General features: G+C 36.6%; 1 protein-coding gene across 1 annotated transcript in view; it reads left to right on the top strand.

Moving 5' to 3' along the window:
* The first annotated feature begins 360 nt into the window (after positions 1 to 360).
* Positions 361 to 18,807, top strand: part of LOC106059232 (uncharacterized) — a 99,180-nt gene continuing 80,733 nt past the window's right edge. Inside the window, exon 1 of the mRNA XM_056021207.1 lies at positions 361 to 935. The gene's annotated coding sequence lies outside the window, so the exon portion shown is untranslated. The remainder of the gene's footprint in view (positions 936 to 18,807) is intronic.

Here is an 18,807-nt window from a genome sequence, read left to right as displayed (position 1 = left end):
ACACTTATTTGAAAACTTTGGTGACTGACAACTGTTTCAATGACTGTACCAAATCATTTCTCATTTACAACCTCAAGTCTGTGTGTGAACTTTCAATCCCTTCACCTTCTGTCCTATACAACATCGGCAACTCCGTCCTTGTAGATGTGCAATGATGGCTGCTAGCTGGAGTCGACTTGCTCAGAGCGGGTGGCCAAAGAGAAACGAAGAGTTAAAGAAAAGAGAGAGGAGTGGCATGTCTCGGGGCGTCGTCACGAACAGCTCTACAGAGAGTCTCTGCTTTGAAGTTTCCTTCTCTCCCTCTCTCTCTCCGTTTTGCCCCACTGTGACGTGCAAGCCGTGGACACGAGGGAGGACAGAGAGTAGGGAACCAGGGGGTGGTACGCTGTCATCTGAATTAGTTCTTTGCTTTACTCCAAGCGAAAATCTCTGCACAGTTTTGTTTTGTTTCGCGTATCGCAGTGATATTTTTGTGTTTTTTTCGTGTGACCCGACCCAGCCATTATGAACTAGCATTAAATCAGCTGTATCTTGAAATCACTGACAACTAGATCTGCTAATCAAATAGCATTGACAGCTAAAAGGGAGGAACTTACTTTAAATGCTGAAGTAATTCCAAATATGTTTCTTAACGATCTTCTTTGTTATTGTATTGAGAAATACGCCTGACTTTGTTGCATTTCAAAGTCAATCATCTTGCAAGAACAGAGCAGCGAATACAAAACTTGTGAATACAATTTGAGAAAAGACACAATTCATGTCTTAAAGTGTCTGTCACGCGAAACAACATCTGTAAAAACATCTCTCTGTGCCGTCTGGAACATTTAATAAAATTCCGTTCAACCATTGACAACTTATCGATTGTGTTTTGTTTCATTGCTCGCTAGTTGGATTTGGCTCACAGTCCAGTTTTTTAAAAGGCCATTCTCGTCTCAGTAAGTAGAGACTTTTATTCCACATTTTTAGTGTCACTACTCAAAGCGCTATTGAAAAAAATGTTTTTCTTTGTAAATTTTGAGAGATGAAATTGTGAAGGTTTTTTAAAAAAATGAAACCATAAAAAATGCAAATTTGTAGATGCAATCTTATCTTATTCCAAACCGTAAAAGATGCAGTCTTATCTTATTCCAAACCGTAAAAGATGCAGTCTTATCTCAAATCTTAAAGTTTTACCTTTATCTTCTCAAACATTAAGTTGCCTTCTTTATATATCTGTATCAATATCAATATCTATATCAATATTATATCAATCAATCAATCAATTAATCTATCTATCTATCTATCTATCTATCTATCTATCTATCTATCTATCTATCTATCTATCTATCTATCTATCTATCTGTCTGTCTGTCTGTCTGTCTGTCTGCTTGTCTGTCTGTCTATCTATCTATCTATCTATCTATCTATCTATCTATCTATCTATCTATCTATCTATCTATCTATCTATCTATCTATCTATCTGTCTGTCTGTCTGTCTGTCTATCTATCTATCTATCTATCTATCTATCTATCTATCTATCTATCTATCTATCTATCTATCTATCTGTCTGTCTGTCTGTCTGTCTGTCTGTTTGTCTGTCTGTCTGTCTATCTATCTATCTATCTGTCTGTCTGTCTGTCTATATCTATTTGTATATTTGTGTGTGTCTGTGTGTCTGTAAAAATATCGAGAAATAAAATAGAAGTTTCCATCTAATCTCTAAAGTTATCCTCTTATCTTTTTTCGAAGTTTGATGTTTGCATCTAAACGTTCTTCACCAATACTTCTGTCTAATAAATCCATGACTAACCAAGTGATGCACATAGCTCGTCAGGTCAATTAATTGACTTATTAGTTTCATACCAGCTACTTCAGGGGACCTAACCGCATCATCCATTCTTGTTTCCAACTCAAAGAGTCCCTAATTCCTGCCTTCAAGTGTCATTAAAAAACCCTCTTCATCTTGCTTGACCTCTGGACGATCAAACACGAGAAGCCATTGGTTTCGTTTACTTTGATTTGATTCGTTTCTTTAGTTTTATTTTCACGGAACATCTTTCGTTTCAGAAGCGTATTCCGATACCATTTTAAAATTTACGTGACGAAAACAGGCCGGTCTCGCACGAGGACGATCTGAACAGCTCACTACAAACGTACATGCTCTCCTGCTTCTAAATCTCTTACAGTTCAGTGTTGGCACAACCCACCCCATTCTAACTTTTGTTGACCTGAGTTCTTTACAAGCTTATACTCACTCCGTCTGTCTGCCTGACGGAGACTTTTACACTTTTTTTTCTCCCACTTCCCATTCTCGGATCAGGTGGAAAATTTGCAGAATTGCACATTGTCGATGACAACACACGAAGCAATATAAAAAAAAACAAGGTTACAAAGACAGTTTGTGTGGAAACATAAACTCAAAATCGGCCCCCGAAGTGGTCCACCCAGGCAGGTATAAAGGCAGGTTTCAATATTTTCAGAAAGAACTTCAGAATGAAATTCTATCATAGACAAATGACAGAGAAGAATGAAGAAAGAAGGTTGACAGATCTTGTTTGGTGCCCAAGCGGTCCAGCAGACCAAAGGATAGGTGAAAGTGAATGTGAAGTTAGATGTGGACCTGGCCTAACTGATGTCTTATAAAGAATATGTAATTGATCTAATTGTTTTGTAAAGGGTCAATCTCTTATTCAAATCCTGAAGAAAAAAAATGTCCGTAAAAAAAAAAAGTAAAGTGTGCTATTTTGGTCACTGCAGTGCTACAGTTCAAACAATAATATGAAAAACTACGTATTGTTGTATTGTTGTTTTAAATTATGTTTAATTTATATGCATATTAAATAATTTTTTTATTTTTTTTTTTAAAAGAAAATTTGTGTGTGTGTGTAAATGTAGTAGTTAGTATGACTGAACTTACATAACTTAGCAATACAAATGTAATATAAACTGTTTTCACAAAAAATCTAAAACCATTTAGGCCTACATAAATTTGTTTAATATGTGTGAAATATGCTATTGCCATCTAAAGAGCCTCCGGTGTTTGTTACTATTAATTGTGAATAGTTGCAAAAATGGTGTATTTTTATGAAAGAACTTCTTGCATAAGTGATTTAAAAGATTAGATTTTTCGCTTTCAGAAAAGAAAAAAGTAGCCGTTGCATCAGAACTATCTTTTCTAGTTTACGAGATCTAAACGGGACGGACAGAAGGACAGACATTACACATAACACTAATAGCGTCTTTTCCCCTTTCGGGGCCGCTAATAACCAAATATATTATCATTTAGAGATCATTTATTTAATTTTTTTATAATGAAAAAAGGGAGACAAAATTTGCAGTATTTATAGATATGGATTTATAGATTAAACGATGCTCTCCCTTCACCCAATATAAGCCATGTTTATAAGAACAGTATTTTTCAAATACGTTGCTTGTTTTAAAAATGAGTGACACAAGGAAAAGTAAGTTCTGAAGCTCAGAAAGCAGGAAGATGCTTGGTACTGGGGCTCGGTCCCAGAACCTGTTTGAATTACAGCTCTCCACCTTATCTCTAGCTAGCTAAAGGCTGCATGAACATTATTCGGACTGGGGGGGTGGTGACATAAGTCTGAAAAATGCACTTTTAAATGCCTCCTATGCCACAAAAAACATCCACTAAGGTAGCATTTAGAGAAGCAATTAGCATCTACCAATTTTTAAAAAATTAAAATTAGGTCTTAACACGCTTTCTGTAGCACTAAATAAAAGATTACCAACTGTAAATGGTCGAGCTGTAAAGAGCTGCCGATGTTACCTTCCTCAAGAACTGACAATTACCCGAATGAGCAGTGCGGAACTTGAAACAATCCTAAATCTCGAATAGAATTGCTATAAATGACCAAGACTTGAATTGAAGACACTCTAATAGGAAGTCAAGCACTCGGTTTCTCGGTCATCACGCTTCAAAACCTACTTCTGAAATAAGAAGTAATACATTTACTAAGAGCACTTCAACTCTGCTTACTGAACGCATCCTTGCCCCAAACCCCACCCCTTGAAGCCTCTACTTGAAAAACCTTTGATCTTATCGATCCCATGTTTTGTTTTTTTCCCTTCAATGCGTTCATCGCTTCCATCAGCGTCCATTATTAGTCCACTTAATCGAAATGTCCGCTTCTCTGTAATGACCATATCGTATTTACCACCGCATTCTTCTCGTGTGCATGGCTGCCCACATCCGCTTTCTGAAAAGCTTCGGGCGCTGTTCTATCGAAGACCCGCACTCCCGCTGCTCTCAATTGCGCTACTTAAAAATGTTTATTTAGCCTAAGGACAAAAGACTTAGGAAACATCTGTCATAATTGTTGAGTGTATTCCTTCTATCTTCAACAAAATCAATCCGTGTGATTAGTGTTGCTACTTGTGTTTCTTTTTGAATGTAGGATCCTGGACAAGAAGAACTTCTCAGGTAATTATAGATTCAATCTTTACGGTGAATGAATTTTAGCAGTGTTTCCCAAACTTTTTCCCTTAACGGAACACTTCGGGAATTCTGGGTATTAAGTGGAACATTTTCCGCATATTTTTTTTAGAGATTTTTAATTCACGAGGTGGCTTACTAGTTAATTATTCCATTAGTTCGTGGAGCACCTAGTCAGGCCTTGTGAACACAGTTTGCGAAACACTGAATTATAGGAACAGTTCAGAAGTATATGTTGAAATAGGTCCCAGGAAGAAGGGCGTATATGTTGAAATAGGTCCAGTGAGAAGGGCGTAAGGTCCCAGGAAGAAGGGCGTATATGTTGAAATAGGTCACAGGAAGAAGGGCGTATATGTTGAAATAGATCCCAGGAAGAAGGGCGTATATGTTAAAATAGGTCCCAGGAAGAAGGGCGTATATGTTGAAATAGGTCCCAGGAAGAAGGGCGTATATGGGAAAAGGTTTCCGTGCTTGATTCTGCTAGAATTGAATACAAAATCGAGGGCTCAAGGAGATCTTGAGCTTCCATGATGAAAGGTCGACATGTTAACCACTGAGCTATTCAAGTTCTTATAAAAAGTTAGTTTTAGCAAACGACATCAATTTGTACAAGAGCCTTTTCTTGACTTAGCTTATTATTTTGATGAATAAATAAAAATTATTAAATTACGTGTAATTTAATAGCTAAGTGGTTCATTGTTGAATCGTGTGTTGTCATTGCCAATGAATAATTGTACAAAGTTTCAACTCACTTTCAACTTGGTCCGAGAATGAGAAGTGGGAGAAATAACGTGTAGATAATCCACACAGAGAAATATCGTGTACATAATCCACACAGAGAAATAACGTGTACATAATCCACACAGAGAAATAACGTGTAGATAATCCACACAGAGAAATAACGTGTAGATAATCCACACAGAGAAATAACGTGTAGATAATCCACACAGAGAAATAACGTGTACATAATCCACACAGAGAAATAACGTGTACATAATCCACACAGAGAGATAAGAGTGTACATAATCCACACAGAGAAATAACGTGTACATAATCCACACAGAGAGATAGAGTGTACATAATCCACACAGAGAGATAAGAGTGTACATAATCCACACAGAGAAATAACGTGTACATAATCCACACAGAGAGATAAGAGTGTACATAATCCACACAGAGAGATAAGAGTGTACATAATCCACACAGAGAGATAAGAGTGTACATAATCCACACAGAGAGATAAGAGTGTACATAATCCACACAGAGAGATAAGAGTGTACATAATCCACACAGAGAGATAAGAGTGTATATAATCCACACAGAGAGATAAGAGTGTACATAATCCACACAGAGAGATAAGAGTGTACATAATCCACACAGAGAGATAAGAGTGTACATAATCTACACAGAGAGATAAGAGTGTACATAATCCACACAGAGAAATAAGAGTGTACATAATCCACACAGAGAGATAGAGTGTACATAATCCACACAGAGAGATAGAGTGTACATAATCCACACAGAGAGATAGTGTGTACATAATCCACACAGAGAAATAACGTGTACATAATCCACACAGAGAGATAGAGTGTACATAATCCACACAGAGAGATAATAGTGTACATAATCCACACAGAGAAATAAGAGTGTACATAATCCACACAGAGAGATAAGAGTGTACATAATCCACACAGAGAGATAGAGTGTGCATAATCCACACAGAGAGATAAGAGTGTACATAATCCACACAGAGAGATAGTGTGTACATAATCCACACAGAGAAATAACGTGTACATAATCCACACAGAGAGATAGAGTGTACATAATCCACACAGAGAGATAAGAGTGTACATAATCCACACAGAGAGATAAGAGTGTACATAATCCACACAGAGAGATAGAGTGTACATAATCCACACAGAGAGATAAGAGTGTACATAATCCACACAGAGAGATAGAGTGTACATAATCCACACAGAGAGATAAGAGTGTACATAATCCACACAGAGAGATAGAGTGTACATAATCCACACAGAGAGATAGAGTGTACATAATCCACACAGAGAGATAGAGTGTGATTTCATAGGATTCAAAACAGAAAAAGTACAATGATTATTTTACTAGGTATGGAGAAGTTTTTGCAGGTTTTTATTGTTCCTTCATTAGTTATCGTCTTTCAATAGCTATTCCTAAAGTCACACACCAAGTTTAAGTTGACTTGGGAATTACAGCCACATTATTAGTCCTATCATAATTTATACCATAACTCACAGACAGTTTAAATTTATTCTTCACTACAACGTTCATTAAATTGAAAGTATTAATTTAAGATTATAGAAAATCCATAGAGCAAGTTCTCTGTCTTTCGTTTTCTGGCAATGTGACACTTTATGTTGATATGTATGAGTATAAGAGTATTACATATTTCTAAAAAAAAATGGATTCAGAAGTAAGAAGATTAATCTGAGATATTAAGAAATTTAAATGAGTCTGGTTTGCTGTTGAACTGTCGTGGACCACAGAAACTAGAGTTTTACTTTCCCAGCATCATTATATTTTATAATGGCTAAAAAATACTCGTTTTGTGTCCAACTTGATGCCATGTCCTGAGTTTCCTTACCTTTCTTTAGCTCGCATAACGCGAATAATTATAGTTCCACCACCCCGTAATGTCAGTTATCCTGCGTATTAGAAAGTTGTTTGTTCTTCTAAACGGTAAGATCATAAGTTTATTGGTACTCTTTTTTTTTTAAATCAGGATATCTGAAACTAGATATCTTAAGTATATTCTAAATCTGGTAGCAGTTCAGAAAGTAATTTTTTTTTTCATTTTTTTTATAACCATGTCTTACAAATATCCTATAAACTTAAAAATATCCTATAAACTTATAAATATTCTATAAACTTATAAATATCCTATAAACTTAAAAATATCCTATAAACTTATAAATATCTTATAAACTTATAAATATCCTATAAACTTATAAATATCCTATAAACTTATTAATATCCTATAAAGTTATAAATATCCTATAAACTTATAAATATTCTATTAACTTATAAATATACTATAAACTTATTAATATTCTAAGAACTTATAAATATCCTATAAACTTATAAATATCCTATAAACTTACAAATATCCTATAAACTTATACATATCCTATAAACTTATACATTTCCCATACACGTTTTAAAAAGAGGATTACTTCACTCTCTTACAGTCCATGTCTTAGTCTTGTCATTCTTGTTTAGTTTAGATTTAAAAGTTGGCAACAGGTTCTTTGTTCTACTATATTTATTGCTCAGTGCAATTAGATAGACTTGTATGTTGGCATTGTATCAGAATGTGTGTCTACGTATTATCAGACTATTTTAGGTTCCATATACATTTATTTCTACTTTGTATGTAACACATTTTTTTTGGTCCTTTGTCTCAGAGGCTAGAGCAGTGATTCCCAAAGTGGTCTATATAGACCCCCCGGGGTCTGCGAAGACCTCCAGGGGGTCCATGAACGTGAAAAAGTAAATTGGGGGTCTATGAGATGTCCATGGGGGTCTACGGTGGTGGATTTCCTTTAAGCAAGTTATAACTTTAATGTTCACACTCCGTTAATGTAACTATTTCAAGTACGTATAAATAATTTGTAATTTAGTTCTAAATATTTGTCCTGCTATTGAAATGTAAAATTGTTGCATTTAATTTCAATACTTATCTAAATAGTTACTTTTGTCTACATGTAACTAATGTTTAACAAAAAAGAAATCTAGATTTTACATCATAGATTATTTATTTCCTTGGTTAAATAAGCGGTTGTCTAAGTGCCTTTTTATGACCATATGAAACCAATGACACTGGAGGATTATTTGAGACGAAGTTACCCTCGTAAAAAAATAAAGGTGATAAAAAATTTCAAAAACTCAAAAATAAAGTTCAGAATAAACCCACACAATCTTTCTTCAACATCATATAGAAAAGATGGTGATTTGTGAGTGTCTTATAAGATCTCTTTACATATAGCCAAATATGGAAAACACTTTAGATAAAACATTGATTTTACCAGCCATTGAAGTAGTTTTAAAAACTGTTTTACTTAAACGTAAATCTGTTATTTTGCAACAAATTTCTTTAAGAAACACTACAGTTCAAGGGCACATCGGTGGGATGAGCATTAAAGCTGCAAACTGCCTAATGGTCTTCTGCTCCATTTTTTTATCCCCAGGGCTGACCCACGAAACCTTTCCCAGGTTTGGGTATAGCTGCAAAGCAGCAGATTATTGAATTCTGTTTTCCTTTGACTTGGTGGGCTGCAAGCCAAGGCTAATGAGTCCCTCCTGCCAAAGCTTACTGATTTAGGCACCAGTAACTCATCTTTGACCCTTCTCATGTTAGTGAAAACAGCTCCGCGGGCGCAATATTTGAGCCAGATGTGAAAAATCAAGAAACACACTAGAAACTGCTCTTTTCGAAAACTTTTAAAATAATATTTAAGGCAAATTGATTAATTAATTAATATTTAATGTTTGAAGAACTACTTCATAGAACAAAAAATTTCTTTATGAAACATAATAACCGTAATAACGAATGATGAAGATGCAAAAAAAAAAAAAACATTTCTAGTGTGTTTGGTGTTTCTAGCAATACATATTTTTTTTTTTTGGTTTAAATTTTATCAGTCAAAAAAAGATAGATCTCTGTCACTTTTGATGTAGCTTTAAATTACTTTTTCACTCTTCGACTCAATACAGTTATAAATTAGTTTAAAAAATGAGTTTAGGAATCTGCAAAAATTGCAATACAAGTTAAGCAGGGGGTCTATCGAAAACCAGAAAACATGGCAAGGGGTCTACGAGACAAAAAAGTTTGGGAACCACTGGGCTAGAGGAACTGTCTGGGGTAGATGTCGTGTTATAACCTAGCTATAGGGACTGTTGGGGGGAAATGTCGTGTTATAACCTGCCCGCTTTTCTTAAATGGTGTTTTTTTTTCCTCATGACGTAGTGAGAGCCCCTTCTATCCTCCTGTTCACCCTCTCTCCTTAGCTCTAGATACCACAGGAAGTTCATTACTTATGTAGATGGAAGAATGGGAAACTCAAAAGAGTAACGTCCCTTGAAACTTGGATAAGTCTCTTCACTCTGTGTCTTGTGACTCATTAATGCAAGATTCATTGGCTCTGCTAAAGAAAAAAAAATTAAAAGGAATTCCAGCATTGCATTAGCCACAGGCTCCATTAGTGACCACCTTTTTACTTTAACCCCCCCCCCCCCCCGTCTTGTCTATAGTCTCAGATCAAACCTCCCTGACCCCCATCCCCTAGGTTGTGTCTGCTCTGGTCTAGTATCTGATCAATTCCACTTACCTGTGCAGTCCCAGAAGCATCAGTTTCAGATCAGGTAAACATCATGTCATCACACCCTCACCTCGCATTGACAGAACAGTTTCAGTGTAAACAGGCCATGCCCAAAAAACATCTCGCATTCCATCGGGGGTGACGGTGGGAATAAAAGTGATTTGGGGGGGGGGAGAATTTAAAACATCAAGAAACGTCATGTTTTCTCATTAGCATGTAAATAAAGAATCTCCACTAGACTAGACCACTGTAATGTAACTTTCTTACACTAAACCACTGTAATATAACTTTTCTTACACTAGACCACTGTAATGTAACTTTCTTACACTAGACCACTGTAATATAACTTTCTTACACTAGACCACTGTAATATAACTTTCTTACACTAGACCACTGTAATGTAACTTTCTTACACTAGACCACTGTAATGTAACTTTCTTACACTAGACCACTGTAATGTAACTTTCTTACACTAGACCACTGTAATATAACTTTCTTAAAATAGACCACTGTAATATAACTTTCTTACACTCTGTGGCATTTTACGTCTCGTGAGACGATCTTTTCCCTTTGCAACTTCTTGTGTGACTAAAGAGGCCAATCCTTGATACACAGCTGCGATCACAGGTTGGGCATATAAAATCACCAGGCGCCATTGCATTTTCACCCTTCTTTCTGCTTCTGTTGTGTATGACATCTGCAATCTGTGACCCTTCCTTTATGCTCTCTCTCCATGTGGATCTGTCCAGTGCCACCTCTTCCCAGTTGCCAGTGTCGATTTTGAAGAGCTTCATGTCGCGTTTGCATACATCCGTATAACGTAAAAGTGGGCGACCAGCGGCTCTCCTGCCTTCAATTAGATCGCCATACAGGATGTCCTGTGGAAGTCGACCTACTGGCATTCTACGAACGTGGCCAAGCCAGCCAAGGCGTCTGCTGCTGATAACAGAGCGGATGTCCTGGCATCCTGCTCTATGTAGCACTTCCTCATTTGTTATCTTATCTTGCCACCTTATTTTAAAGATCCGCCTTAGGCATCGGAGGTGGAAGACATTCAGCTTTTTTTCCTGCCATGAGTAGGTTGACCATGTTTCACTTCCGTACAGCAAGGTGCTCAACACACAGGTCCGGTAGACTAGGGCTTTAGTACTGCTAGTCAGCAATATGTTGTCCCAGACTCTTTTCTGCAACCGTGACATGGTGGCCATTGCCTTGGCTATCCTGTTGTTTATGTCTTTATCCAGTAGAGTGTTGTTGGATATGATGGAGCCAAGGTAACAAAAGTGATCAACAATTTCTAGTGGTTGGCCATTAATGCTTACTTGAGGTGCAGTGTTTGTGTTTTGGACAAGTATCTTAGTCTTGCTTTGACTGATGTTTAAGCCGAACTTCTGGCAAGCAGCAGATAGTTTGTCAACCATGGACTGTAGCTGAATATCAGAATCAGCCACAATAGCTGCATCATCAGCATACAGGAGTTCTCTGACGAGTAGCTTCCTAACCTTGGTTTTTGCCCGCAGCCTTGATACATTAAATAGTTTTCCAGAGGATCTTGTATGGAGAAACACACCTTCGTTTATGTCGCTGTACGCATAATGCAGTAGACAGGAGAAGAATATGCCAAACAGAGTAGGTGCGAGCACACATCCCTGCTTGACACCACTGCAAACCTCAAAAGGTGCTGATTGGGCTCCATTGAATTTGACAGTACATTTAGTTTCCTCGTGAAAACATTCAATTAACTTCAGTAGTTTGGGAGGGCAACCTATTTTCCTCAGGAGTTTGAAAAGGCCACTTCTGCTGACCATGTCAAAAGCTTTAGTCAGATCGACAAAAACAATGTAAAGGGGTCTGTCTCTCTCTCTGAATTTCTCCTGCAGTAGTCGTAGAGAAGATATCATGTCTATAGTGGACCTACCACTCCTGAATCCACACTGAGACTCTGGGTAGACTCTAGAAGCTATCACTTGCAGCCTGGATAGTGCCACTCTAGCAAAGATCTTGCCCACTATACTGAGGAGAGAGATACCCCTATAGTTGTTGCAATCACTCCGATCCCCTTTGTTCTTGTATATTGTGACTATAGTTGCGTCACGCATGTCCTGTGGGACATGACCTGTTTCCCAACAGCGGCAGAGGAGAATATAGAGTTCAGGGAGCAGGAGTGATTCGTTGACTTTCACTACTTCCACTGGGATACCATCACTCCCAGGAGATTTTCTATTTTTTAAGCAGTTAATGGCTTTTTTGAGGTCACTAAGGCTCGGAAGCTCATCCAGGCATTCCTGTACTGGAAGATCTGGTAGAGAAGCCAGGGCGACATCGTCTACTGTATTCTGTGTGGCATAGACTTCGAGGTAGTGTTCTGTCCACCGTTCTAGCTGCTTGGTTTGATCTGTAATTTTTCTCCTGATTTGGATAGAAGGGGGGCAGGCTTAGACACTGCTGGACCCAGGGCCGCTTTAATGACATCAAATAGAGCTTTGCTATTTCCTGAGTGGAGACTGTCTTGGATTCTGTTGCAGGTATCCCTCCAGAAGTTGTTAGCACATTTTCTAGCCATTTGTTTTGCCTCTTTATTAGCACTTTTGAAGGCCTCCAGAGATTTTGGATTAGGCTTTGTCTTGTGAGCGAGGTGTGCAGATCGTTTTTTCTCGATGCAAGGTTCCATATGTGCTAGATTCGCCTCAAACCAGTCTACATTTTTGTGTTTTTGAGGCCCAAAGGCGGTGATTGCCGAACTGTAGATTACGTCTCTTAATTTCTCCCATCTGATCGAGATGTCTTCTTCATCACTTAACGAGGGGATTGAACTGTTCAGGAGCTCGCTAAAGAGTGCACACTTCTCTGGGTCACCTACATGGTTGACGTTAATTCGCCTAGTTCTGGGTTGAGTGGAAGTGTAAGCCTTCTTGAGAAGTAGTTTGATTTTGCTTAGCACTAGTGAATGGTCTGAGTTGCAGTCCGCACTATGGTATGAACGGGTGTGGATGACACTTTTCAGATCCATCCTTCGGGTGATGCAGAGGTCAAGCTGGTGCCACCTTTTTGAGCGTGGGTGCTGCCAAGAGACTTTATGGCGTTCCTTGCCAGAGAAGAATGTATTTGTTACACACAGTTCATGAGAGCTACAGAACTCAAGTAGCCTTTGGCCATTGTCATTTATTTTGCCAACACCATGAGGTCCCAAGCATTTTGGCCATGCATCATTTCTTACACTAGACCACTGTAATGTAACTTTCTTACACTAGACCACTGTAATGTAACTTTCTTAAAATAGACCACTGTAATATAACTTTCTTACACTAGACCACTGTAATGTAACTTTCTTACACTAGACCACTGTAATGTAACTTTCTTACACTAGACCACTGTAATGTAACTTTCTTACACTAGACCACTGTAATATAACTTTCTTACACTAGACCACTGTAATGTAACTTTCTTACACTAGACCACTGTAATATAAATTTCTTGCACTAGACCACTGTAATATAACTTTCTTAAAATAGACCACTGTAATATAACTTTCTTACACTAGACCACTGTAATATAACTTTCTTGCACTAGACCACTGTAATATAACTTTCTTACACTAGACCACAGTAATATAACTTTCTTACACTAGACCACTGTAATATAACTTTCTTAAAATAGACCACTGTAATATAACTTTCTTAAAATAGAAACCTGTAATATAACTTTCTTAAAATAGACCACTGTAATATAACTTTCTTAAAATAGACCACTGTAATATAACTTTCTTAAATTAGACCACTGTAATGTAACTTTCTTACACTAAACCACTGTAATATAACTTTTCTTACACTAGACCACTGTAATGTAACTTTCTTACACTAGACCACTGTAATATAACTTTCTTACACTAGACCACTGTAATGTAACTTTCTTACACTAGACCACTGTAATGTAACTTTCTTACACTAGACCACTGTAATGTAACTTTCTTACACTAGACCACTGTAATGTAACTTTCTTACACTAGACCACTGTAATATAACTTTCTTAAAATAGACCACTGTAATATAACTTTCTTACACTAGACCACTGTAATGTAACTTTCTTACACTAGACCACTGTAATGTAACTTTCTTAAAATAGACCACTGTAATATAACTTTCTTACACTAGACCACTGTAATGTAACTTTCTTACACTAGACCACTGTAATGTAACTTTCTTACACTAGACCACTGTAATATAACTTTCTTACACTAGACCACTGTAATGTAACTTTCTTACACTAGACCACTGTAATATACATTTCTTGCACTAGACCACTGTAATATAACTTTCTTAAAATAGACCACTGTAATATAACTTTCTTACACTAGACCACTGTTATATAACTTTCTTGCACTAGACCACTGTAATGTAACTTTCTTACACTAGACCACTGTAATGTAACTTTCTTAAAATAGACCACTGTAATATAACTTTCTTACACTAGACCACTGTAATATAACTTTCTTGCACTAGACCACTGTAATATAACTTTCTTACACTAGACCACTGTAATGTAACTTTCTCACACTAGACCACTGTAATGTAACTTTCTTAAAATAGACCACTGTAATATAACTTTCTTACACTAGAACACTGTAATGTAACTTTCTTACACTAGACCACTGTAATATGACTTTCTTATACTAGACCACCGTAATATAACTTTCTTACACTAGACCACTGTAATGTAACTTTCTTACACTAGACCACAGTAATATAACTTTCTTACACTAGACCACTGTAATATAACTTTCTTAAAATAGACCACTGTAATATAACTTTCTTAAAATAGAAACCTGTAATATAACTTTCTTAAAATAGACCACTGTAATATAACTTTCTTAAAATAGACCACTGTAATATAACTTTCTTAAATTAGACCACTGTAATGTAACTTTCTTACACTAGACCACTGTAATATAACTTTCTTAAAATAGACCACTGTAATATAACTTTCTTACACTAGACCACTGTAATGTAACTTTCTCACACTAGACCACTGTAATGTAACTTTCTTACACTAGACCACTGTAATGTAACTTTCTTACACTAGACCACTGTAATGTAACTTTCTTACACTAGACCACTGTAATATAACTTTCTTGCACTAGACCACTGTAATATAACTTTCTTAAAATAGACCACTGTAATATAACTTTCTTACACTAGACCATTGTAATATAACTTTCTTGCACTAGACCACTGTAATATAACTTTCTTACACTAGACCACAGTAATATAACTTTCTTGCACTAGACCACTGTAATATAACTTTCTTAAAATAGACCACTGTAATATAACTTTCTTACACTAGACCACTGTAATGTAACTTTCTTACACTAGACCACTGTAATGTAACTTTCTTAAAATAGACCACTGTAATGTAACTTTCTTACACTAGACCACTGTAATATAACTTTCTTACACTAGACCACTGTAATGTAACTTTCTTACACTAGACCACTGTAATATAAATTTCTTGCACTAGACCACTGTAATATAACTTTCTTAAAATAGACTACTGTAATATAACTTTCTTACACTAGACCACTGTAATATAACTTTCTTGCACTAGACCACTGTAATATAACTTTCTTACACTAGACCACAGTAATATAACTTTCTTACACTAGACCACTGTAATATAACTTTCTTAAAATAGACCACTGTAATATAACTTTCTTAAATTAGACCACTGTAATGTAACTTTCTTACACTAGACCACTGTAATATAACTTTCTTAAAATAGACCACTGTAATGTAACTTTCTTACACTAGACCACTGTAATATAACTTTCTTAAAATAGACCACTGTAATATAACTTTCTTACACTAGACCACTGTAATGTAACTTTCTCACACTAGACCACTGTAATGTAACTTTCTTAAAATAGACCACTGTAATATAACTTTCTTACACTAGAACACTGTAATGTAACTTTCTTACACTAGACCACTGTAATATGACTTTCTTATACTAGACCACCGTAATATAACTTTCTTACACTAGACCACTGTAATGTAACTTTCTTACACTAGACCACTGTAATGTAACTTTCTTAAAATAGACCACTGTAATGTAACTTTCTTTCACTAGACCACTGCAATGTGACTTTCTTATACTAGACCACTGTAATATAACGTAAATCTGTTTCCTCCGCAATTACGACTAAGTAAAGACTAGAATTACATATTATCAGTCGCACATTTTTCGGCCATTCGGATCGTACTGATTTAGAGTTGCTTATTGTACAGTAGTTACGATAGGTTATTTATATAACTTTTACTTTTTCAATTGTTCCAGATATACCCTTTAAGTATAAACAAGTACTTTATGTTTATTAAAATCTATTCCTACTTTATGCTGAGATAAATATCAAATCAAGTCGGATCGTCATAAAAGAAAAACTCCACTACCAAGAACTAATTATCTTGAACGGACTAAGTGTGTTTGGGCATTTCCGCATTTATTCTAGAGTTAATGTTCAGGAAAAGTTTGCGCATCGTCTTCTCTGTCTAGATCACAGACCTATATATATTATTTCAAGACTGGAAAATGGAAACAATGTCTTATCCGCTATTGATCAATTCACAGACCTATATATATATAGATTGTTATGTACGTTGCTGTTTTTCAAGCTGTAAGGGAAGTCACCCCAAATCTAGGAAAATCGATCTTTTCTGTCTTAGAAGAGTAATGATCTTTAGTTATCAAAGTCTAGAAATAATGCAAAACCATTTTGTCGGATGATTATTAGGATGGACTATTAATCACAGAACTATATATTCATACCAATAAAGCCATTTCCTGTTAGTTTCAATTGAGGTAATGTTTTCAAAAATCCTAGATTGAAATAATGTACGTCTGTTGATTTTAATAATCGTATGTACATTTAAATAGATTGATTACCTAGATCTTTTAGATTATGTATCTAAAAACTGCAAAATAATAATTATGAGAAGGGATTACTCTAATTTCGATGCTAAATTACTAGACTAGATCTAAACATTAAATTATGTTACATTGATTAGGGTGGAAAAAAACAAACTTGAAGTCTCATTATCACCTTACAAAATAACAACTTGTTTCAGCGTTTTTGAAGTTTTTCACATTTTTTGTTGTGTTAAAAGATATGAAAGTCCTGTCTAAATATACTAGATGCAGGTCTGTGATCTAGATCTAAGGGCCCATCTTTAGAAAATTGTAAAGTCTAGTAGATCTACACATTCGCTTAATTAACCAGAATACTGTCTGGGCGGGGGTTTGAGCGATGTAATAAAATAGTCATTATTTATTAAGAGAAAATAACCGTTGTGTGAAGGTGGTATTGTCTATTTGAAAGTACCATTCAGTTTACAATGGTTGCATTAGCTCATAACGTCTGGCAGTTGTAAATTGTTTATATATATGAACAGGGACGAGTGTTTTCTCATTCTCTGTACACGGCAAGAAAATTGGTAGTCAAGTAAATAATTTAGGTTCTAGGTTTTTTGCATATCCCAATCTAGTTGAAAGCTTCTAAAATGTTTGTAACCATTGGTATGTGCTATGTAATGTTTAGTTCTGGTATTAAACAAAACTGTGAAATCCTAATTGTCTGCCCTTGTGTTGAAGCACAAAGAAATCACTGCAAATAATGGATGTTCCTGGCTAAACACAAAAGATGCTAAAAGGGATTTTTTTTTTATTTAATTTGTTACGTCCCTTTTCATCAGCGAACTTAGTGCATGTGTCTGACAAAAAAAAGAGGGGCGAAGGGGGGGGGGTGGATGAATAAACTTGGAAAAAAAGGCTTGAGATGACGTCATAGCTCCTATGGCATGGCTCGCCACTACCCTTGCCTCCATAAACTAACGGTTGTCTTTATTGATTCTCAAAGTGTACACGGATAGACCTTGTCACTGAAATTGTGAACTCGGTGAAAGGGGGGGGGGGGAGGTGATGTTATGACGGAGGCATGGATGTTGTGGTGTGTGTGTGTGAGGTGGAGAGGTTTGTTGAGATGTGTCCCTCACTTGTTCCGACCACAGCATTAAATGTCAAGTGAGGACGCTACAGACAGATCTCATTAGAAAGGTGAATGTCTAAACTCGATGTGCGAACAACGTCAGCACGATACAGGTAGGGCCTCGCTCTCAGGTCAGGTGTTAGCACGTTGATTGCGTCATGGTGCTGTCATGACATGTCAGTGGGAAAATAAGCATTGGGATCTATCTATCTATCTATCTATCTATCTATCTATCTATCTATCTATCTATCTATCTATCTATCTATCTATCTATCTATCTATCTATCTATCTATCTGTCTATCTGTCGGTCTGTCTGTCTGTCTGTCTGTCTATCTATCTATCACACTTCCTCCCTTCCTCTATAGTTATCACCCAACTTCCCTCCCATTTCCCCCTTGTCTCTCTCAGAGAGAGAGAGAGAGAGTGTGTTTGTGTGTGAGAGTGAGAGATAGGGAAATAGAGAAAGCGATATTCTTCTCTCACTATGAAAAACAAAAATTAGAGATTAGCAGCAATAATAGAACGTCAACCTCTCATCTAGTACACCAGCCTCTCACGTAGAACATCAGCCTCTCATCTAGTACACCAGCCTCTCACGTAGAACATCAGCCTCTCAACAAGCGGATCTGCTTCTCAGATAGAACATCAGCCTCTCACCTAGTACACCAGCCTCTCACGTAGAACATCAGCCTCTAACCTAGCACATCAGCCTCTCACGTAGAACATCAGCCTCTAACCTAGCACATCAGCCTCTCACGTAGAACATCAGCCTCTAACCTAGCACATCAGCATCTCATCTAACAAATTAGCCTATATAGCAGAGGGTCTAACTTAAATACTAAGAGAACTCTTAAGATTTAAAACTGCTAGCCCTGTACAGTGCATTAAAAATGAACACACTCTGGCCATAAGACCAAGGCTCTCCTGTGGGTTGATAGCCTTATACCATCCGAATAGGGCGCAAAAATAAGTAAGAGA

Source organism: Biomphalaria glabrata, chromosome 2 (assembly GCF_947242115.1).
Source record: "Biomphalaria glabrata chromosome 2, xgBioGlab47.1, whole genome shotgun sequence".
Classification (NCBI taxonomy): Eukaryota; Metazoa; Mollusca; class Gastropoda; family Planorbidae; genus Biomphalaria; species Biomphalaria glabrata.
This window is presented reverse-complemented; position numbering and strand designations above follow the sequence as displayed.